A 25,361-nucleotide genomic window follows, 5' to 3' on the forward strand; every position below is an offset into this window, starting at 1 on the left:
GTTTGGAAAATAAAACTGGTGGGTGAAAAAAAAAAAAAAAAAAACGCCACCAACTGCAACAGCATCAAAAATCATTAAATGTCTAGAACTAAATTGAATAATGTGTAAGTCCTCTACACTGAATATACAGAACATGTTGAAAGTAACTGTGGAAGAATGTATTCAATGAAGGGAAAGACTCAATTCTGTTAAAATGTTCACTTTCCCAAAGTTGCTCTGTAGAGTCAATGCAATCCCAGTCAAAAATCTGGTAGACCTTTTTTTTTTTAATGGACATTGACAAGCACATTTGAAAATTTATATGGAAATATAAAGCACTTAAATAATCAAAACATTTGTTTAAAAGAACAAAACTGGATGGTTTACAATACCATATCAAGACTTACCATAAACTACAGTAATTAAAAAAGTATGATACTGATGCAAGAATGGATAATTAGTCCAAGTGGAACAGAATAGAGTCCAGAAACAGACCCAAATATATGACCATTCATTTATCAACAAAGTCCCCATGCAATTCAATGGGAAAAGAAAGCTGCTGTTTTTTTCAGTAAACGTGTAGAGTACATGAATGTCCATATAGAAAATAAATCTTGAGGTTGGGCATGGTAGCTCACGCCTGTAATCCCAGCACTTTGGGAGCCTGAGGTGGGTGGATCACGAGATCAGAAGATTGAGATCATCCTGGCTCACACGGTGAAACCCTGTCTCTACTAAACATACAAAAAATTAGTTGGGCATGGTTAATGTGGGCACCTGTAGTCCCAGCTACTCAGGAGGCTGAGGCAGGAGAATGGCCTGAACCCGGGAGATGGAGCTTGAAGTGAGCTGAGATCACACCACTGCACTCCAGCCTGGGTAACAGAGTGAGACTCCATCTTAAAAAAAAAAAAGGAAAAAAGAAAAAAAAAAAAGACAAGAAATCTTGATCCCCACCTCACACCATACACGAAAATCAACTGGTGATAATCACAGACCCAACAGCTAAAACTGTAAAGTTTCTGGAGGAAAACAAAGGCAAATGTCTTCAAAACCTTGAGAGTGGGCAAATTTGAGGGTAGGAAGAAAATTTTATAGGTAGGATGCAAAAAAGCACTAATTTCCACTCCCTTCCCCTTTTTACCCACTCCCAAATCCTGATAAACCAAACTTCAAAGGAATAATTCTGCTCATCAAAAGGTACTATTAAGAGAATAAACAGGCAAACTTCAGGGTAGGAAATACTTGCAAACATGTACCCAACAAAGATTCCCTATCCAGATTATATTAGGAACTAAAAATCATTAACACAAAGATAACCTATTTTTTTTTTAAATGGGCAAAATATTTCAATAGGCAGGTCACAAAGGAAATCTAAATGGCTGATTAAGATATTTTAAGATGTTCAACATGATTAGTGTTTACGGAAATGCAACCAACCTACCAAAGACCATCAATTCAACTCCTTGGTATATAGCTGAGAGATGTATGTCTACCAATGGAAGTTGGAAGAACATTCTTCACAATTTAATTCTTAATGGCCCAACAAGAAAATGAATAAGTAAATTGCTCATATTATAGATCCACATAATGTAATACTATAGAAGAGGGGTCAATAAATTTTTTCCTGTAAATGGCCACTTGGTAAATAGTTTAGACTTTGTGGGCTATATGGCCTCTGTAATAACTACTCAACTCTGCCAAATGGGCATAACTATGTTCCAGTAATTTTTCTTTTTTAAGATGGGGTCATCTCACTGTCACCCAGGCTGCAGTGCAGTGGCATGATCACAGTTCATTGTAAGCTCAAACTCTTGAGCTCAAGAGATTCTCCTGCCTCAGCCTCTCGAGTGGTTAGGATTATAGACAGGAGCCACGGAACATAGACAGGAGCCACAGATTACAGACAGGAGCCAGCCCAATAAAATTTTATAAACAAAAATATGCAGTGGGTTGGAATTGGCCCACAGGCCACAGTTTGCCAACCCTTGATATAAAGCAAAAATAAAAAACAAACAAAAATACTCATACATGCAACATGGATGAATACAATGTGAACAAACGAATAAACTCTATGACTCCATTTATATGAAGTTTTAAAAAACACTTGAAAATAATCCATGATCACAGAAATCAGGACAGTAGTTGACTGGGGGAAGTGAGTGGCTCCATTGATAGGAAGGGGCAGAAGGAATGAAAATGTTTTAGATGTTTATCTGGGTAGTAATCACAAAGGTATACACATATGTAAATTTCATGAAGCTACAGGCTTTTTTTGTTGTACATAAATTATAGAACTAAAAAATGTATGTAGAATTCAACATGGATAAAAATATATTAAATACATTAAATGTACCTTAAAAGATGTGGGTGACAGAGTGAGGAAATCTAACAGAAGTCTAATCATAGCTCCTAAAGGAAAGAACATGATAAAAACAGGTGAAAATAAAGAGATAAAAGACAAAATTTTCCTGAATTGATGAAACATAAACCTTAGAGACAGGGTATTTTATTTATATATATAAATTATACAAATATATTTAATTTTTATATAAATTCTACAGTGAGATTATACATATAATCTATATATAAAGTGTGTATGTATATACATTATGTATATACACACACCTACATACCTTGCCTCAAAATACAGATTATTCTTGATGATACAAGGAGCAGTGAAAATCATAAAGCAATTCTCGAATTTCAAAGAATTAGTGGCCTTGACATGTACGCTGACTATAGGGCAAATTAGAAATCAGTAACAAAAGGATAACTCACAAAACCTTCCACATTGGCACTAGACTACTTTCTACAAATCTGTTAGGGGAAGAAAAAATATCACAATGAAAAATTGTTAATTCTTAGAACTGAACAATATACTGCATAGAAAACAACAGTAAATGAAAATCAGCAGTATTTTCAGATGACAAATAAACAAACCAGGATTCACAGCCTGGAAATAAGCCCAAGCATATCTGGGTACTGTATGTGACAGAAGCGCACTGCTAATCACTGATATTGGAACAATTACCTTTTCACATGGGAATCTGAAAATGAATTAAGCTTGATCTCATAACATAAAATATGTACATCTAAACATATACATGTCTCAGGTAAATTAAAGAACAAAATGTGGACAAAACATAAACTTAATTCTTAGAAAAATATTCAGAATACATTTCATTAATAGAGAGTATCTTAAGACAAAAGCATACAGATTAATGTCTATAGTTTAATATCTGCAAGTCTATAACAAATATTTGTATCCAGAATGTTTTCCAAGAGAAATTTCCGCAATGATGGGAATATTCTGTTCTATAATATATTATAATGTAAAATATATCACATAATAAAATATAAAAGTAATATGTGGCTACTGAGCACTAAAAATGTGGCTTAAAAGAACTGAGGAACAGAAATTATTGCGGTAAATATAACATGTTAGCATTTTAAAACACTGAAAGTCTGTAAAGTTCTGTGATTTTTATACACTTTTTAGTATTTCATTTTTCATAACAAAATTTGATTTTAGTAAAATTACTATATAAAATATTCCAGTTGTGTACAAAATATGTAAATGTGACTTTTGGGAAAGCAAACACCTCAAATGACATTTTCTCCTAAATGCTTTTTGAAATGTTATAAATTAAGTTATAGGAATAAAGAATAATTTAATAAATACTGATATGTCCACCATGGAATTTATGAAATAAAACATTATTGATAAGTTCCCTAGGTGCTCCTCCCTGAGCAAGATTTTTTTTTTTTTTCTTTCTAAAAAGAAGCCAGGCAATAATAATAACAGACGCAGAGCCCTAGACTCAGGCTTCTTCAGTTTGTGACACCCGTATTTTAATATATTTGGGGAGAAATGTGACATTCAAACCTAGTGTGTATCATTTAACAAAGAGTTACAAAGCAAAAACCCATGTAACCATTGCACAGGTCAGGCGATAAAGCATTTCCAGCATCTCTGAGCCCCAGACCCTCTCCTCCCCACCAGGAGGTGACCATTAGCTTGACCTTTTTTCTTTACTACTTTTAATGCCTATATACGCATCCCTAAACAATAGCTTTGCTCCATCAGGTTCTGAATTTTACATAGATGATATCACACAACATTCTCTGGCAACTTTTTTTTTTTTTTTGGTTCAACACTGAAAGGCATTTGTGTTGAAACACAAAAATATTTCATTGGCCACTGTACAGTGTGCCCTTTTTATGACTGGTGTATAATTTATCTTTCTCCTTCAGGTGGGCATGAAGGTGGCTTCCAGTTTTGTGCTATTACAGTCAACCTTCTTGTACACGTCTGCTTGTGAACATGTATTAAAATTTATCTAGGGCAGTGGCTTTCAAACTTTTTTGTCCATGACTCATACTAAGGAATGACGTTTTACATCATGACACACATTTGTGTATGTATGAAACTGAGGAGAGGAGGAGAGATTCATAAAGCGAACACCCCATGACCTGAGAGACACTGACGTTCTATTCTCTGTCTGTGTTTTAACAAATTCTGATCATCCACTTAAATGACTTTACGACCCACTAAAATGGACTTCAAATTCTGAAAAACATTGTTGTTAAGGATGAATACCCAGGCATGCAACTGCTGGATCAGAAAAAAAACACGGACAACGGACGTCGTCAACTTTTCCAGATCCTTAACTGTTAAATGTTCTTATCTAAGTGCATATAAATTTACCACTATTTAACTTCAGAGCGAAAAGCGTGAAACATCAGAGAACATTTTATCTTTTCCCTCGGTCATTAAACAGTATTAATCACTTACCATGTGCTAAGTAAGCAATCTCTGGGCCCAGCGCGACCCGTGGGTTAATATGCGGAGGGGCTGCGGGGGAGGACTTAGGGGACCAGGACCTCAGTGAGGCCCCAGAAAGCACCCGGGAGGGGCCTTCGATTCTGCCTGGGAGGGAGGGGTTAGAGGAGGATTCCTGGAAGAAGGAGGACCTAAGCTGGGTGTTTCTATTTTTGATTTTTATTGGTTTCCTAAAACATGAAAGTAACACATTTGATGAGGAAAAAATATTCAAAATTACAGGAGTATATTCAGTAAAAGGTAGAAATCCCCACTCCGCCCTGAAAGTTGGATGCGGAGACTAACCGAAGTTGCATTATCAGCTGTCCCGATCTAGGAAATTTTTAGGACCCCACGTTTTTAAATACTTTTAAGAGTATGTCTGACACAGTCTGTAATACTAAAGCATCAAAATAATCATATTTTTCATAAGAGACGAAAGCACAAACAGTTACTGTCTAGTCCCATTATTACTTTGAACAGACTTTTTCTTCTTTTCCTTGTTGTTTTTTTCCTGGCCCGTTGGTGAGGTTAGAGCGCCAGGCTGTAAGAATCGGGTCTATGGACCGCATACCAGATAGGCGCAAACGCCTCTGGCAGCGGCGTCCGGGGGACCGGCGGCATTCGCGGTGGGGCGGCCTGGGTTGCCGGTGACGATCTGCGGGGTCCCGCACCCGGCCCCGTGGAGCCCGGACCTGCACGTAGGCGGCGCGGCAAAGGCACACCCTCCTTGCGGCCGCGAACCCAGCGCCGTCCTCGCAGCGCGGCAATGCACGGCCACAGCTGCCCCCAGCCCGCCCGCCGCGGCCGCGAGTACCCAGACACCTACCCTGCGGGGCGACGACCCCTGGAGCTCAGGCGAGGCTGCTGGGGCGTGCCACCTCTGCAGCCATGACGGCGACCCGGGGAAGCACCCCGCGCGCCAAGGCCCCGCGCAGCTGGGCTGTGAGCGCGGCTGCCCCGTCCGTCCGTCCAGCACCCGCCCGGAGACTGAGGCCAGAGCACGCCCCAGCCGTGTCTAAATCAAGGCTCGGGGCGGTACCGACGGGCTGAATGACAAATGGCAGATGCCGTGGGCTTTGCCGCCCGCGGCAGCCAAGAGGATGGCTGAGCCGAGGAGGCCGCGCGCAGGCGGGGCTCGGGAGCCAGAGAGGCACGGCCGCGAGGAGGGCGCTGGGGCCCCTGGCGGGGGCGTCACGTGGCAGGAGGAGGCCCCGCCGGGGAGCTGGGGGTCGGCGGCCGAGGCGGGGGGAGCGTAGCAGCACCCACACGACCGGCGGGCCGGGTCACTGGTGGGGGCAAAGCCAAGGTCGCCCAGGTACAGCGCTGGCGCAGGTAGACCCCAGCCGGCCCGGAGTCCGCAGCAGGGCCTGCTAGCTCAAGTCGCCGCCAGAATGGGCTGCCTGAGCCCGATCACACATGAGAAACGCGACAGATGCTAGGACGCTGCAATAGTCCAAACTAACTTACCTCCTGTGCCAGCAGCGCCCAAGTGCAGCTGCCCAAATGTGAGCACTGACCGTGAGCCAGGCACTGTCCTAAGTACTTTGCAGGTATATGCGTGTAATCCTCACAGCAACGCTGGCAGAAATAACCATCTAACGGCTGAAGAAACGAAGACGCAGAAAGCGTAGACAGAAATAATTTTGTAATTATGGGATCACACCATCTCTGCTTCATACAATTTCAAATTTTTCAATGTTACTGGAATTTAAGAAAAATAAACTGAAGGGAATCTCTATTGCTTTCTTCCCTAAAAGACGTGCTTTTTAAAAGGCCTATAAGCATTAGGTAAAAAGATTAAGAGAGGTGTAGGGAGCTCACTACATGTTTGGGTTTAGACAGTTTCATAGCTCTGAAAGATGAAGTTAATTAGCATGATACACCTCCACCTACCTTTACTCCCTGCCTCTCAATTTCCATTACGTCTATTACTTTCAGCTTACTAGCAATGAGAACATTTGCAATTGCTCTGCAACTTTATTTTTCCAGATGTTGTCTTAATTCTATCTTTAAATGAATTTGATATTCACTGTAACTTATCCATCCCTGAACTTTTATTTTTATTTAGTTCTTGATGGACTGCCTTCTTTTTCAAGTCATATTCCTAAGGAGGGTTTATAGAGTGCTGCCATGTTTGAGAAAATCTGATATTTTTCTCTATACATAAATACAAACTGAGTTGGGTATTTTCAATTCACACCTTCCTTCAAAACCTAACAGAACAAGATGGCAATTGCTTTATTTATTTTTTTATTATACTTTTAAGTTTTGGGATACATGTGCAGAACATGCAGGTTTGTTACACAGGTATACACATCCCACGGCGGTTTGCTGCACCCATCAACCCGTCATCTATATTAGGTATTTCTCCTAATGCTATCCCTCTCCCGCTAGTCCCCACCCCTCCCTGTGTTCATGTGTTCTCATTTTTCAACTCCCCCTTATGAGTGAGAACATGCAATGTTTAGTTTTCTGTTCCTGTGTTAGTTTGCTGAGAATGACAGTTTCCAGCTTCATCCATGTCCCTACAAGGGACACGAACTCATCCTTTTTTATGGCTGCATAGTATTCCATGGTGTATATGTGCCACATTTTCTTAATCCAGTCTATCACTAATGGCCATTTGGGTTGGTTTCAAGTCTTTGCTATTGTGAATAGTGCTGCAATAAACATATATGTGCATGTGTCTTTAGAGTAGAATGATTTATAATTCTTTGGGTATATACCCAGTAATGGGATTGCTGGGTCAAATGTTATTTCTGGTTCTAGATCCTTGAGGAATTGCCGCACTGTCTTCCACAATGGTTGAACTAATTTACACTCCCACCAACAGTGTAAAAGCATTCCTATTTTTCCACATCCTCTCCAGCATCTGTTGTTTCCTGAGTTTTTAATGATTATCATTCTAACTGGCATGTTATCTGATAAGCAACTTCAGCAAAGTCTCAGGATACAATGTGCGAAAATCACAAGCATTACTATATACCAATAATAGACAAACAGAGAGCCAACACATCAGTGAACTCTGATTCACAGTGGAGACAAAGAGAATAAAATGCCTAGGAATACAACTTACAAGGGATCTGAAGGACCTCTTCAAGGTGAACTACAAATCACTGCTCAAGGAAATCAGAGAGGACACAAACAAATGGAAACACGTTCCATGCTCATGGGTAGGAAGGATCAATATCGTGAAAATGGCCATACTGCCCAAAGTCATTTATAGATTCAATGCTATCCCCATCAAGCGACCATTGACTTTCTTCACAGAATTAGAAAAAACTACTTTAAATTTCATATGGAACCAAAAAAGAGCCTGTATAGCCAAGGCAATCCTAAGCAAAAAGAACAAAGCAGGAGGCATTACACTACCTGACTTTAAACTGTACTGCAAGGCTACAGTAACCAAAACAGCATGGTACTGGTACCAAAACAGATATATAGACCAATGGAACAGAACAGAGTCATCAGAAATGACACCACACATCTACAACCATCTGATCTTTGACAAACCTGACAAAAACAATTAATAGGTAAAAGATTCCCTGTTTAATAAATAGTGTCGGGAAAAACTGACTAGCCATATGCAGAAAACTGACACTGGACCACTTCATTACACCTTATACAAAAATTAACTCAAGATAGATTAAAGACTTAAACATCAGACCTAAAACCATAAAAAGCCTAGAAGAAAACCTAGGCAAAACCATTTAGGACATAGGTATGGGCAAAGACTTCATGACTAAAACAACAAAAGCAATGGCAACAAAAGCCAAAATTGACAAATGGGATCTAATTAAACTAAAGAGCTTCTGCACAGCAAAAGAAACTATCATCAGAGTGAACAGGCCACCTACAGAATGGGAGAAAATTTTTGTAATCTATCCATCTGACAAAGGGCTAATATCCTGAATCTACAAGGAACTTAAACAAATTTACAAGAAAAAAATCAAACAACCCCATCAAAAAGTGGGCAAAGAGTATGAACAGACACTTCTCAAAAGAAGACATTTATGTGGCCAACAAACATATGAAAAAAGCTCATCATTACTGGTCATTAGAGAAATGCTTCACTGATTTTTGACACAGAAGATTTCTGTGGAAAGATCTTAATCCCATGTAATTTTCCTCTTGGAGGTGGCTTGATTTTTCTGCTCGGACACCTGAAAAATTCTTTATCATTAATATACCTCTTAATATTCTTATCTGGGCTATGCCTCTGTGTCAGTTATTCTAGATCAATTTTTCCCCCAGCATACAGTATGATCTTCCAATTTATAGATTATATTATTTTCTAATATCGCATGCATATTATATATCTGAATAAACTGCATTTTCAGGGCTGAGTGTTGTTTTTATCTACTTGTTCTGTGAACCAAGGTTTTTCAGACAAGGAGAGGTGGGAGAAAAGGGGATGTGTGGAATTCAGCTCAGACAGAGTATAAAGCTTGCTGGGGGAACTCAACCTTCACATCTGATATTCCTTTAAGTACTCTGGCAGCTGGACTTCAAGCTAGCCAAGGGAATATCCCATGCCTCAGAGCTTCAGTTCATTTGCTTAGTTCAGCACAGTATCCCAGAAAGTGGGAAACCTTCCTGCTTCTGGCAAGATCCAACAGTGGTATGCAAAGGTTCCTCAACATTTCACAGGTGTGCCACTGCCTTTCCACATTGGAGGACATTTGTGAGAATTCTTAGGATTTGGTCTGATCATCTTTTTCCTCAACATGTCTTGCAGCGGTGGGTGGAGGGCTGGGCAGACATAGGTTCATCTGGACACAAATCACGCCTCCATAGAATCTTCTGTTCTCTTTGCTTTTGCCATCAATTTTCAAAGTTTACATTATAAGATTGTACTTTTTTCTTCTTTGGTTGCAGCATGTAAGTTTTTTGCTGCTTTCTTTCCTTTGGGTGATTTAGTGTTTTGTTTTTGAGACAGAGTCTCGCTCTGTCACCCAGACTGGAGTACAGTTGCGTGATCTCGGCTTACCGCAACCTCTGCCTCCCGGGTTCAAGCAATTCTCCTGTCTCAGCCTCCTGAGTAGCTGGGACTACAGGCACGCACCATCATGCCCAGCTAATTTTTGTATTTTTAGTAGAGGCTGGTATGGGGGGTTGGGCGGGGGAAGTTCGCCATGTTGGCCAGGCTGGTCTCAAACTCCTGACCTCAGTTGATCCACCTGTCTCAGTCTCCCAAAATGCTGAGATTACAGGCATGAGCCACCATGCCTGGCTGATTTAGTGTTTTAATTTTGATTTTTTTAGTGCTTTCTTGTGTCGTCTTTATCCAGAAGTCGGTCAAGCAGTCTGTCTTTCTCACTGGTAATGAATTACATGAAATCCTTTTTTATCTTTAGGTTATTTCCACAGTGGTCTCTTTGAATTTGACTATGTTGACCTGGTAGCTGTGACACACTCTTTTTCCCCTAAGCTTTCCCTCGATGACACATGCTTTGGCATTACAGCATGCCCCAGCAACGTTTCTGGAGCAGGGGTTGCAAACTCAAATCTCTACAAAGTTTAAAACAGTGAGGAACAATGGGACTGTGGTAAAGTGAAAAGGATATTATTTGTGTAAGGGGCAGATGCTCAGTTCAGGCCAATGGCTGTCATGTTTGAATTCAGGCCAGGGTTGTCACATCTGCATAATTTTCAAGGGAAGTATGCTAGCTAACATTTTAATATAAAATCTCCTAATTTTAGAAGCACTGTAGAGGCCACATGAAGTATTTATCCAGGTCAAACTGGACCCAAGGGTTGCCAGCGTGGTCCCTGTTGTAGAGAGAACCCCTCAGGACAAATTCTGTAATCACATTTTTTCTTTAAGTATTTGGGGATTCCATTTTATTCTGCAGACTATTGAATGACTTCTTAAAATTTCTTTAGCAAATGCAGAACAAGAAAATTCATCTGACACATCTATAAGTTGATACAATGTGTCAAGACCCAACACCTTCAGGAGCAGGTGTTACCAGGGGTAACGGCTATGATGGGGCTAAAATTAATAACACATGGGCAGACAGTCATACAGATTATGCCCACATTAACAAAATAATGGAGGGGGAATGTTATTTTCAATTGATGCAAAAAGAACATTTGACAACCACACCCCATCCTAAACCAACTAGGAATGGAATGGAACTTCCTTAGCCTGATAGTGGCTGTATTTTATCCTATAGCTGCCATAACAAATTACCACAAACTGGTGGCATAAAACATGAAATGTATTTTCTGAGTCCCAGAGGCCAGAAGGCTGAAATCAAGATATCAGCAAAGGCCGCAGGCGCCATCTAGTGGCTCTAATGGAGATTCCTTCCTCACTTCTTCCAGCTTTTAGTGACCATTGGCATTCCCTGGCTTCCTCGGCTTCCTTGGCTTGCGGCCACAGCATGCCAATCTCTGCCTCCATCTTCACAACGCCTTCTCTGTGCGTGTCATGTGGTTTCGCCTGTGTGTGTCTCTCTTATAGGGATAGATGTCACTGTACTTAGGACTCACTGAAATAACTGAAGGTGGTCTCCTCATTTCAAGATCCTTAACTTAGTCACATCTGCAAAGATTCTTTTATTCAACTCAGGTTACATTCTGAGATTCCAGAGATTAGGACACAAACAAATATTTTTGAGGGTCATCAGTCAGTCCTCATGTCAAAGTTGACGTGGGCAAAATCCATGTCAGCTTTGCTGTTGAAATTGACAAGCTGATTCTAAACTTTATATAGAAATGAAAAGAACCTAGAAGAGAAAAAATCATCTTAAAAAGAAAAACAAAGTTGGAAGGCTAATTCTATCTGATTTTTAGGCCTACTATAAAGCTAGACGAATCAAGACAATGGGGTACTGGCTGGGTGTGGTGGCTCATACCTGTAATCCCAGCACTTTGGGAGGTCGAGGCGGGCAGATCACTTGAGGTCAGGAGTTCAAGACCAGCCTGGCCAACATGGCAAAACCCCATCTCTACTAAAAATGCAAAATTTGCCAGGCATGGTGGTGCACACCTGTAATCCCAACTACTCAGGAGGCTAAGGCAGGAGAATCACTTTAACCTCAAGATGGAGGTTGCAGTGAGCCAAGATTGCACCACTGCACTCCAGCCTAGGCGACAGAGCAAGACTCTGTCTCAAAAAAAAAAAAAGACAGTAGGGTACTGACATAAGGCTACCGACAGTAGGGTACTGACAAAAGACAGCAGGGTACTGACATAAGAAAAAACAATATTGTATTGAGTCCAGAAATAGACACACACATAAGATCTATTGGGTTTTGTTTGTATGTTTGTCTGTTTGTTTTGAGACACAGTCTGGCTCTGTTGCCCAGGCTGGAGTACAGTGACGTGATCTCAGCTCACTGCAGCCTCTGCCTTCCAGTTTCAAGCGATTCTCCTGCTTCAGCCTCCAGGATAGCTGGGACTACAGACAGGTGCCACTGCACCCAGCTGATTTTTGTATTTTTAGTAGAGATAGGGTTTTGCCACGTTGCGCAGGCTGGTCTCAAACTCCTGGGCTCAAGTGATCTGAGCACCTCGGCCTCCCAAGGTGCTGAGATTACAGATGTGAGCCACCGCCCCCAGCCTGGATCTATTGGTATTTTGACAGAGGTATAACGTAATTGCATTGGAAAGAGATAAATGGTGTGGGAACTGGTTATCTATATAGAGAAAAAAATAAACTTCTACATTCATTTCACACCCTTCACACACACACACACAAAAAAATCAAGTGAAATCTCAGACTTAAATAAAAAGCAGGAACTATAAAACTTCTAGAATCACTCTAGAATCACTTCTAGAATTCAATACAGTACCCATTAGCCATGTACAGCTATTACATAGCTAGTCCAAACTGAAATTTGCTGTAAGTGTAAAATATACTCTGGCTTTCCAAGACATGGTATTTTTTAAAAATATAAAATATCCCATTAATTTTTATATTGAATTTATAATTTTATATTATGTTGAAATAATATTTTAGATACATTGCATATAATTCAAATTAACTTAAACTATTTTTAAAACACGGCTATTGGAACATTTTAAATTACCTATGTAGCTCACATGATATTTCTGTTTGACAACACTGTTTCAGAAGAAAACCTAGGGATAGGCAGAGACTGACTGGGCAGGACACAAGAAGCAATGACCCTTAAAGAATAAACTGGCAATTGGATTCTACTAAAAATAAAACTTGATCTTTAAAAGAGACTATTAAGGAAAAAAATCCAAGCCACATGGGAAAAAATCTTCACAATGCATATATATGACATAGGACTTGCACTAAAATATTTGAAGGACTCAATAATACAATAAACAAGACACTTCACTAAATGAGATTTGTGAAGGGCCAAGAAGCCCAAGAATGGCATTAAACGTCATTTCCCCAATGATTAATGCAAATCAAAACTATAGTGAAATACCACTACATACCCACCGGAAAGGCTGAAGTTGAAAAGACTGACAATACCAAGGGTAGGTGACAATGTGGGAAAACTGGAACGCTCACACATTGCTAGAAGAAATATAAAATGATACAGCCACTTTAGAAAACAGTTTGATAGTTTCTTATAAAGTTAAACATACTCTTATTATATGACCCAGCAATCCCAGTCTTAGGTATTTTTTCCAAGAGAAATGATAACATGTCTGTGGAAAGATTTAAATGCAAATATTCATATTCTCTCCAAACTGATAACAACTCAATTGTCAGTAATAAAATGGGCAAACTGCTGATACTGTCAACACAGATGAATTAAAACAACAGCAACAGTGTGCGGAGTCAAAGAAATCATATTGTATCATATCAGGGACCTCTAGAGGACAGAACTAATAAGATATATATATATACATATATATATGTATATATATATATATATACACTCACACACATATACATACCTATACAAATTATATATATATGAGTTTATTAAGTATTAATTTACATGATCGCAAGGTCCCACAATAGACTGTCTGCAAGCTGAGGAGCAAGGAGAGCCAGTCTGAGTCCTAAAACTGAAGAACTTGGAGTCTGATGTTAGAGGGCAGGAAGCATCCAGCATGGGAGAAAGATGTAGGCTGGGAGGCTAGGCCAGTCTCTCCTTTTCACATTTTTCTGCCTGCCTTATATTCATTGGCAGCTGATTAGATTATGCCCTCCAGATTAAGAGTGGATCTGCCTTCTGCCTTCTCCAGCCCACTGACTCAAATATTCATCTCTTTTGGCAACACTCTCACAGACACACCCAGAATCAATACATTGTATCTTTCAATCCAGTCAAGTTGACCTTCAGTATTAACCATCATAATATGTAAACAACACATGGTCCCATTCATATGAAATTTTAGAAACACAAATTTATAGTCTTTCTAAAGCAGATCAATGGTTTTCTACAGTGGAAGGAGGGGAGGTGTTGGGGAATTTTACAAGGTGATAGAAACATTCCACCTCTTGGTTAGAAAGAAGATTACATTGGGGCTATGTATTTGTCATACTGCACTGAATGATACACCTAAAATACACCCATTAGATTACATGCGAATCATCCTTCAATAAATATCATTAAATTATTTCCTTTCTTATTTGGATAGGATGAGGAGAAATCACACAACATTGGTTTTATCTCTATTACCAACAATTTGAATTAGAATTGACCTTCTGCTACTTTTTTGTTGTGAGCTTTTTCATTAGCACTCCCTTGTGCATTATTAGTCTGTTTTCTAACCTGCGAGTATGTCAGTGGCAGTGACCTAGAGCCTTCTCTTGGACTCCTAATCCTGTGTTCTTTTACAATAACAAGCAGCCACAGAGCCTCATTATGGCATTTTCAGTCTGCTAAACAGATTATGCACCATAAAAACTCAAAAAAAATCTCTCAGTGTGTTCAACTCAACAGATATTCACCAAGTGCCTAGATTTAATTTTCTCTAATCACAATATAAATAACCCCTAAAAACCTATAAACGTGTAGTTTTTTTTTTTAAGGCTCATCACTTCTGGCCAAACTACCTCTCGCTCGTCTTAACGCTGGCCATTCTCAAGCTTCAAATCTCTTTTCCTTTTTTTTTGAAATGGTAATCTTGGCTCAGAAGATTCCTACCCCCTTCCCTCCTCTTGCCACTATTTGCAATGACTTCTTTATCTAGGTATCACTTCCCCACCAGGGCTCCCATGAGAACGTCTTAAAATTTTTCCCCAAGCAAAACTGACTAACATCCATTTCTATCTTCAAGTGACTGACATTTAGTGAACATAGAAGACCCACAAGGTGAAGTTTGGCGCCTCTACTAAAATGTCCTACTTTACGTGATACAGTTTTTCCATAGACTCATTATCGAGCCTGCTCAAGGGATGATTTTGGCACCTGCTGGTTAAATGTCCCCACTAGTTGCCCCATCATCCTGGGCCAATTAGACAACCATGTGAATGATTTATTCAGTAGCCTAGTCTTAGAATCCCTTCACTTCCCCCTAATGGAAAACCTCCTCTCCATTCAAACACTTCCCTGAATCCATGGCAAACCCCTAGACTTCAACAACCAGGATCTGCTCTGCCCTAGAAATCTTCTAACTCCAAAATTCCCACCACTGATCATAACTTCCAGCTCTTCCTGGTTTCTCACTCTCTTACTCACAGAATGTTTACTCTGACTGCAGTGAGACTCTCCAGTCTCCACTGGACTCCCTCCTTGTTTCCACACCTTCCCTAGCCAGCCTACACCACAAGGTTCAAGATTGTAATCATTTTCTCACCACTGTCCAGATCTTAACATCCTGTCCTTGCACCAAACCAAACTCCAAAGCTCCAGCCCCACTAGTGAATGAGCACAGAAGGAATAATTTAGAAAAGTTACATTGTGTAACCATCATAGTAATAATGAATACACGAATTATCAATGGATGCTAAAACTATTGGGGGGAACATTGAAGAGGAATAGGATATCTACATAGTCTCTATAGTCTCAAAAAATTAAAGAAAGAAATCGTATCGTTTACAACAACATGCATGAGCCTGGAGGACATTATGTTAAGTGAAATAAGTCAGACACAAAGACAAATACAGCATGATCTTTCTTACATGTAGAGTATAAAAAAGTGAAACTCATAGAAGTAGACAGAGAGTAGAATGGTGGTTACCAGGGGCTGGTGGGGGTGAGAGGACGGGGTAGCGGGTATTGGTCAAAGGACACAAAGTTTCAGTAAGGAGGAATAAGTTCAAGATTTCCATTGTACGCCATGGTGACTATAATTAATACAATTTATTGTATGCTTGAAAATGGCAGAGGCCGGGTGCGGTGGCTCAAGCCTGTAATCCCAGCACTTTGGGAGGCCGAGACGGGCAGATCACGAGGTCAGGAGATCGAGACCATCCTGGCTAACACGGTGAAACCCCGTCTCCACTAAAAAAATACAAAAAACTAGCCAGGCGAAGTGGCGGGCGCCTGTAGTCCCAGCTACTCGGGAGGCTGAGGCAGGAGAATGGCGTAAACCCGGGAGGCGGAGCTTGCAGTGAGCTGAGATCTGGCCACTGCACTCTAGCCTGGGCGACCGGAGCAAGACTCTGTCTCAAAAAAAAAAAAAAAGAAAAGAAAAGAAAAAAAACGAAAATGGCAGATTTTAAGGAAGTATTCTCACCACAAAAAATAAGTATGTGACGTCAAGGATTTGTTAATTAGCTTGATCTAGCCATTTGGCAAGGTATACAAATATAAAAACATGTCAGACACCACAAAATATATTATTTTTATTCATCAATTTAAAGAAAAATAATTTTAAAAAAGTGATGTTCACTCTAACACTGATTTAAATTCTCTCTGCAAGAACTTTAAAAAAAGTTGCTATCACCAATAATGCCACAAATTGACATGTACCTCCTAATGTGATATACTGATCAAGACACATCACATATGTACTATTCCTGCCAAAGACACACAAATTGAATCTTAGAATGATGGAGTAGTTAGATGGACCAAAATTGAGAGACATTAGGAAAAAATAAAGAGCCAGGCACAGTGGCTCATGCCTGTAATGCCAGCAACTCGGGAGGCTAAGGTGGGAGGGTCACTTGAGCCCAGAAGATCAAGGCTGCAATGAGTTATGACTGCACCACTACACTCCAGTCTGGGGTATGCAGAAAGACCCCATATTTAAAACAACAGCAACAAACTAGACTATGTTGCAAAAATATCAATGTTATAAAGACAAAGGCTGAGATTTCAGATTAAATGAGATTACAACCACTACACTGAATGCAATACTTGATTCTAAAATGATCCCTGGATTTTTTAAAAAATGCTATAAAGGCCGGACACGGTGGCTCATGCCTGTAATCTCAGCACTTTGGGAGGCCAAGTGGGTGGATCACAAGGTCAGGAGTTCGAGAACAGCCTGGCCAACATGGTGAAATGCCATCTCTACTAAAAATACAAAAATTGGTCAGGCATGGTGGTGGGCGCCTGTAATCTCAGCTACTCAGGAGGCTGAGGCAGGGGAACTGCTTGAACCTGGAAGGCGGAGGTTGCAATGAGCCGATATGGCGCCACTGCACTGCAGCCTGGGCAACAGAGTGAGACTCTGTCTTGAGGGAAAAAAAAATGCTATAAAGACATTGAACAACTGGATAATCTTGAACATGGACTCGACATTGAATAATAATATTGTGCTAATGTTAAATTTCCTGAGTGTAGTAATAGTCCTGTGGTTATGTAGGAGAATGTCATTGTTCCTAGGAGACAAATGTTGATGTAGTGAAACAATCATAAATCCAGTTTAACCTCAATCAGTTCAGCAAAATAAGTAGGTGTTCTATATTACTGAATCTAAGTTGGGGGGTAGAGGAGCACATTGTACTGTTCTTCCAGCTTTTTGTTTTGAAAAATTTCAAAACCACAAAAAAGTTACCTAAAAAAAGGAAAACCCTTCAGCTCAGATTCAGCCACCTGATTATGATGTTCCTTTATTCAAGCTGTCAGGAACTGCTGGAACAACTCCCACAAATGTAGAAATGCATAGCTCCCAACTAAAGTATGCCCAATATTGACCAGAAATCTGACTGTTTGTGTACCCATGCAAATTAGTATGTTGAAATCATAATCCCCAATGTGATTGCATTTGAAGATGGGGCCTTTGGGAGGTAATTAGGTCATGAAGGTAGACCCCTCATGATGGGATTAGTGCCCTTACACCAGAGAGCTCACTTCCTCCTTCTCTCCCTCTGTCTCCACTCTGTGAGGAAGCAAGAAGACCGCTGTCCACAAACTAGAAAGACAGCCCTCACCACACACCGAATCTGATAGCATCCTAATCTTGCACTTCCCAGCTACCAGACTATGGGAAATAAATTCAGGTTGTTTTAGCCACCTACTCCATGGACACGTCCTCCTTGATTTTTTTTTTTTTTTTTTTTTTTTTTTGGCAGAGTCTCACCCTGTTACCCAGGCTGGAGTGCAGGGGCGCAATCTCGGCTCACTGCAACCTCCGCCTCCCAGGTTCAAGCAAGTCTCCTGCCTCAGCCTCCCGAGTAGCTGGGATTTTAGGTTCGGGTCACCACACCCAGCTAATTTTTTGTATCTTTAGTAGAGATGGAGTTTCACCATGTTGGCCAGGCTGGTCTCAAACTCCTTACCTCATATCCACCCACCTCGGCCTTCCAAAGTGCTGGGATTACAGGCATGAGCCATCATACCCGGCCCCTTGTTTGTCTTTAATGCTAATTTTATTTACTTATTTATTTTAGAGACAAGGTCTTACTATGTTGCCCAGGCTGAATTCAAACTCCTAAGTTCTAGTAATCCTCCTGCCTAAGCCTCCCAAGGTGCTGGGATTACAGGTATTAGCCACTGCACCCCTCCACCACCTACTCTATGTATTTGTTTTATATATATATCGGCATGTATATATATATATATACACATACACAAATATATATATAAACAGATATATAAATATATATAAAACAAATACATATAACTATATATTTATATGTAATACATTTATATAATATATATCATATATAATATAATATATAAAAACATATTTTATAATTTATAACATAAATATATTTAATATAAAATGATAGATATAAAATATATATAAAACAAATATATATGTATATATAAGCTGGCTAAGACATACATGGTACACATGAGGACACAGTTTTTAGGGAGGTTAGGGAATGTGTCAAAAATCTTCCAGCTAGTAAATAATAAAGTTAAAATTCTCTTTGGGATTTCATAGGCTGTGCTATGCTCCTCCCACAAAACCACTGAGACATGACAACTGGGCATAATGTAGAGCACAGAAACAGAACTAAACAGGTAAGAGGTCGAACCTATGCAGTTTGAGTGAGTTCATAACACATTATACTCGCTGAAGCTGAAAAAGGACTTCACATGCTGGATTTATTTAATAATATTGTAGGGTAGGATAAGATTCTCTAAAAGTTCTATTTCATCAGGAAATTTTAGCAATTATTATTGTATTTTTGTGTTATTGGGCTAACATTAACATCTTTTTCAAAATTATTCCATCTATAGATAATCTTTAAGGTACTGTACACTTTGTGAACCTTTCTAATATCATGTGGCAGCTTTCCTGTTCTGCCCTTCAGGGGACATTTTTGCAGGGAGAAAAACAACTTTGATAGAAATGGGACCTGCTTTTTAATGATGGAATAACTACATGGAGGAAGAATGTAGAACAATTCTATATGCCAAATAGTTTCCTCATCTACCTACAAAGTTTGTAACACATGGTAAACATGGAGGTCATTTCTGAGATCCATTTGATTTTTCTCCTATTGTGATTTTAAAGTCACTGACTGATTTATTTCACTCTGGCAGGCCATCATAACAGTTGAGCTTTTAGGCAGTGGGAGTAACAAAATGCCACAAAGAAATTAAAGACTCTCATTGTCTGGACCATACAGTTCTTTTCCTTTGTGAAAGCAATCAGAAAGGTAAGGAGAGCTAACTATATATTGGTAGCATTCCAGGAAGGTTTCAAATGGTCAGGTAGTCATGGAATCATAAAACTGAAAGATACTGGCTCTCTGGGAGGTAACTTACTATTCCTATTTCATAGATGAGGCAACCCAGAAAGGCTGACTAGAAAGAAATAAAAAAGGAGAGAAGATAGCTTCAAAAGAAGTGATGCAACTCTCCTACCTTAGGCAGGTGTAGGGCTTTGAACAAGAGGCTGAGACTCACCAAAAGAATTTTTTAAAAACCCACATTCCAAAGACAAACCACAGATTGGGAGAAATATTTGCAAATCACATACCTGAGAAATAACTTATATTAAATATACAAAGAGCACTTAAAACTAACAAATAAAAATAATCAACCTAATTAAAAGATGGGTAAAGATCTGAACAGACAACTCACCAGAGGAGATATGTAGATGGCATGTAAGCATATGAAAAGATGTTCAGCATTATTTGTCTTTAGGGAAATGCAAATTAAAACAAGATACCACTACATACTTACTAGAACGGCTAAATTTGTTTTTAAAAGTTGACAATACAAAATGCTAACAAGGATGCAGAGCAACAACCCATCATTGGTGATGGGAATGCAAAATGGTACTGCCACTTTGGAAGACAGTTTGGCAGTTTATTACAAAGCTAAACATAGTGATATGGTTTGACTGTGTTCCCATCCAAATCTCACCTTGAATTGTAGCTCCCATAATTCCCATGTGTTGTGGGAGGGATCTGGTGCTGGTAATGGAATCATGGGGACAGGTCTTTCCCATGCTCTTCTCATGATAGTGAATAAATTTCACAAGATTTGATGGTTTTATAAAGGGGAGTTCCCTTGCACAAGCTCTCCTGCTTGTCACCATATAAGATGTCCCTTGTTCTTCCACCGTGATTGTAAGGCCTCGCCAGCCATGTGGAACTGTGAGTCAATTAAACCTCTTTCCTTTCTAAATTATTCAGTCTCAGGTTTGTGTTTATTGCAGCATGAGAACAGACTAATACACACAGACTTCCCATACTACCTAGCAATCACACTCCTTGGTATTTACCCAATTGATTTGAAAACATATCCATACAAAAACCTGCACATGAATATTTATAACAGCTTTACTCATAATTGCCCAAAACTGGGAGCAATCACAATGTCCCTCCATAGATGAATGGACAAACTATGATATATCCATAATGCGGAATATTATTCAGCAATCTAAAGGAATGAGCTATTAATTCATGCAACATAGAACCTTATGTGTACTGCTAAGAAAAAGGAGCAAGTTTGAAAAGACTACATACTGTATGATTCCATTCACATAATATTTTTAAAAAGAGAAAACTATAAATACGAAAAACAATGCAAACTCACCAGGAATTTGTGGAAGGAAGTAGATTGACTGGGTGAACAGAGGGGATTTGGGGATTATTTTTTAGGACAGTGAAGCTATTGTGTATGATAACGTAGTGGTGGATACATAACAGTATGCATTTGACAGATCCCATAGAATTTTATAGCACAAAGGGTAAACCTTACCATAGGCAAATCCCAGGATGGAACGCAGACAGTGACAAAAGAAGCTCACTGTAATACTAATATGTACAGCATAAACTCATTGAAGGGGGGCTGGAGAAAAAAAGGTGCTGATTTAAGTAACTTTAGAAATAATTACAGACAAAAAGGAACTGTACAAAAAATAAGCACCTCACTCTAGTTGGTAAAGTTGTTTCGCGTGGGGGTACAGATGAACAGTTCCAAAACCACAGTCCATGCACAATGGGAATGGCCAAGTAAGTAATTAGATGGTAGGTGGTGGGAACTAGGTTTCTCTGTTAGGGGAATTACAGATAAGCAAGAGGGGAAAGCTAGAATAAGCCAGGTAGGACTGGATTAGAGTTGGACCTCATTATGAACTCATATTTAGCCTTTTTTTTTTGAGACAGAGTCTTGCTCTGTTGCCCAGACTGGAGTACAGTGGTGCAATCTTGGCTCACTGCAACCTCCGCTCCCAGGCTATAGTGATTGTTGTGCCTCAGCCTCCGAAGTAGCTGGGATTACAGGCACGCACAACCATGCCCAGCTAATTTTTGTATTTTTAGTAGACACAGGGTTTCACCATGTTGACCAGGCTGGTCTCAAACCCCTGGCCTCAAGCAATCCACCCGCCTCAGCCTCCCAAAGTGCTAAGATTACAGGCCTGAGCCACTGTACCTGACCAGCTTTAGAAAGATATATGTTGATATATAAATATAATTGTAGCTATGTGTGTATGCATAGGTTAGTATCCACCCCTATATTTCCTAGCTCTGTCTACTGAGAAGGCCTACATGCAGTGACACCCTGCTGATGATGAACATACATGGTCAGATTTCTATGTCTAATATTATTTTCCAATAAAAGGAACCACACCCCTTGGAGAAAGCATTCATGCGAGGGGTGGGCAGGGAATATACAAGATGTACCTTGATGATATGGTTTGGCTGTGTCCCCGTCCAAATCTCACCTTGAATTGTAATAATCCCCATGTGTCAAGGGCCGCGCCAGGTGCAGATAGTTGAGTCATGGGGGCAGTTCCCCCAAACTGTTCTTGTGGTAGTGAATAAATCTCACAAGATCTGATGGTTTTATAAATGGGAGTTCTCTGCACAAGTTCTCTGGCCTGCCGCCAAGAAAGACTCTCCATGCTCTTCCACCATGATTGTGAGGCCTCCTTAGCCATGTGGAACTGTGAGTCAATTAAACCTCTTTCCTTTATAAATTAAGCAGTCTTACATATGTCTTTATTAGCAGCATGAGAACAGCCTAATACACTTGAGCATCCTGAATACCAGAAAGTAAGGAAGTGCTCAAAACTAAAAACAATAATGGTGGTATGTCAAAGGGACACAAGAGCCAACCTGAAAGAGTTCCTAATGACCAAAACTGAAACCATCTGAGCAAACAAATAATTCATGTAGTATTGAATTATAACCCAAAGTATAAAATAAACATCCATGTATATCAGTATGATCTCATACTGATATAAATAATTGAATGAATAAGTAAATAAATGAGGGGGAAGAGACAAATCCTATGCAGGAGAATTTCAAATGATTTATGTAGATACTCCGCTCTCAAGGAGACGAGGCGTAACTCCCCATTCCTTAAGCATAGGCTACATGTACAGCCCTTCTTACATTATTATACAACACGTACATTATGGAGTAGGGAGGGGTGACTTTGCCAATGGAGAAACCAGACAAACATCACCTCAGTCAGCTGACCAAGGTCAATCTTAGCAGCAACAAGTCATAGTTACAGCTGTACCCTTTTCCTTTCTTTTGTAGTCTTCCCCCAAACCCAAGTCTAACCATAAGAAAAAACATTAAACACACCCAAATTGAGGGACTTTCTACAAAATACTTGATCACTACTCTTGAAAACTGTCAGGGTTGTCAAAAGAAAAAAGGAAAATGTGAGAGACTGTCACAGCCAAGAAGTCCCTAAGGAGACTTTGTGACTAAATATAATGAGGAATCCTGGAATAGAAAAAGGATGTAGGGGAAAATGAGTGGAATCCATCCAAAGTATGAGGTTTACTTAATAATAATATGTATCACTATTGTTCATTAATTGTGACAAATGTACCATAGAAATTTAAGATGTTAATGCTCAGGGAAACTGGGTGCTAGGTATCTAGAAACTCTCTGTACTGCCTTTGCAACTTTTTTGTAAATCTGAAACTATTCTAAAGTAAAAAGGACATTTTTAAAAAACACCTACTGGATGGGCACAGTGGCTCACACCTGTAATCCTAGCACTTTGGGAGGCCGAGGCCGTTGGATAACTTGAGGTCAGGAGTTTGAGACCAGCCTGGCCAACATGGTGAAACCCTGTCTCTACTAAAAATACAAAACATTAACTGGATATGGTGGCATGCACCTGTAATCCTAACTACTCAGGAGGCTGAGGCAGGAGAATCACTTGAATCCGGGAGGTGGAGGTTGCAGTGGGCCGAGATCATGCCATTGTACTCCAGCCTGGGTGACACAGTGAGACTCCATCTCAAATAAATAAATAAATAACACCTCCTTGCCCAAGTTCTACCTGAAGAGATCTGGATTCAGTCAGTCTGGGAACACTGCCACATATATGAATACTAAGTGACAACTAACAATGGACAAAATCTACCTCTAAAGAAGTTCTCCAGTTTATCCCAGCTCCTTATTACTTTCCCGACTTATTCATTCATTCATTCATATATTTGATAAGCATTTATAGAGGACCTAACATATCCTAGGGAGTCTATAAGGTACTGGGAATTAAACACCAATAAACCACTGTTTTGTAAGCAGCAGGTCACAACCCATTAGGAGGTCATGAAATCAAGCTGGTGAGTCATGACTAGCATTTTCTTCTTACTAAAAGAATAAAACATATCAGAATCCAACTTATATAATACAAGACTGGGTTGGAAAATTATTTGTTTTGTGTATGTTTGTGTGTCCTGGATATAAAACACAATTCTAAATATAGATTTAAAGCCAAAAGAGTTTGAAATATACCATAATAAATTATGTTCCTGGAGTTTCGGTTTGGCAGAGGAAAAAAGACAAGTAAATCTTAGAAAAAAGAGTTTGCTTTAACAATAGCAAAATAGAACTGTTTTCTACAGTTTATACAAAAAAAATAGTACTGTGTTAACTAGTTCACAAAATCTTAGCCAAAGAAGTATCATGGCATATTTATACTTATTCATTTATAATTTATTTCACTATATCTCCAGAAAGAATTTACAGCAGCTGTCTAGTTAAGATAGTCATCCCTGGCTATGAAATTTAGAGACCTGGGGTTCAACTGCCACATAAGTCTTCTATACAAATAGCCTAACAAATTTCTGATGGTATATTCTTACAGAAACCTATGTTTTCCAATAATTCATCTATACCCAAGCCAGACTTGTCCAAATTTCTTTGCTTGTTGTTTCAAGTTAGAATAAATACGTATTTTCAATCTCTAGATTACATTCACAAGAACACAGTAGTGCTCAAGCTTAGTTAGTGCTTAATCCTTTGGATGCCCTGCAAACCACTGTAACTACTGGCAAAGCAGATAGGAACATTTATTTCTAAAGACAAAAAAAGTAGCTCTTGAATTTCAGACTTCCAGGTTAGATCAATTTGCTTAGACTTCTCAGTGCAAATTAAGCTCATCAATAAAACTTAGTATTAGCATTATTTTGTCCAGATGCAGTGGCTCACACCTGTAGTCACAGCACTCTGGGAGGCCGAGGCAGGAGGATCACTTGTGTCCAGGAGTTTGAGACCAGCGTGGGAAACAAAGTAAGACACCCGACTCTAGAAAAACAGTATTAAAAAATTAGTCAGCCGCGGTGGCATGCATCTGTGATCCCAGTTACTCAGGAGGCTGAGGTGGGAGGATCACTTGAGCCCAGGAGTTTGAGGCTGTGCGGAGCCATGATCATGCCACTGCACTCCAGCCTGGGTGACAGAGAAAGACTCCAACTCAAAAAACCAACAAACGAACGAACGAATGAACAAATGAGAGAAAGAAAAGAAAAGAAAAGAAAAGAAAAGAAAAGAAAAGAAAAGAAA

The 25,361-nt window shown here is 39.7% G+C and overlaps 1 protein-coding gene across 19 annotated transcripts in view; it reads right to left on the minus strand.

Moving 5' to 3' along the window:
* PLAGL1 (PLAG1 like zinc finger 1) overlaps positions 1–25,361 on the minus strand; it is a 124,997-nt gene that overhangs the window by 60,223 nt on the left and 39,413 nt on the right. For 4 of the 19 annotated variants that reach the window (XM_023183739.2, XM_023183748.2, XM_023183755.2 and 1 more), the window contains exon 1: positions 5,634–6,264. The exons of 13 other annotated variants lie outside the window; for them this stretch is intronic. The gene's annotated coding sequence lies outside the window, so the exon portion shown is untranslated. Of the gene's footprint in view, positions 1–5,633; positions 6,265–13,228; positions 13,311–25,361 lie in introns of those variants that run through there. 2 more of the 19 variants (XM_023183737.3, XM_023183740.3) reach the window with 2 other exon arrangements.

The sequence above is a fragment of the Piliocolobus tephrosceles genome, chromosome 5 (assembly GCF_002776525.5).
Source record: "Piliocolobus tephrosceles isolate RC106 chromosome 5, ASM277652v3, whole genome shotgun sequence".
Taxonomy (NCBI): domain Eukaryota; kingdom Metazoa; phylum Chordata; class Mammalia; order Primates; family Cercopithecidae; genus Piliocolobus; species Piliocolobus tephrosceles.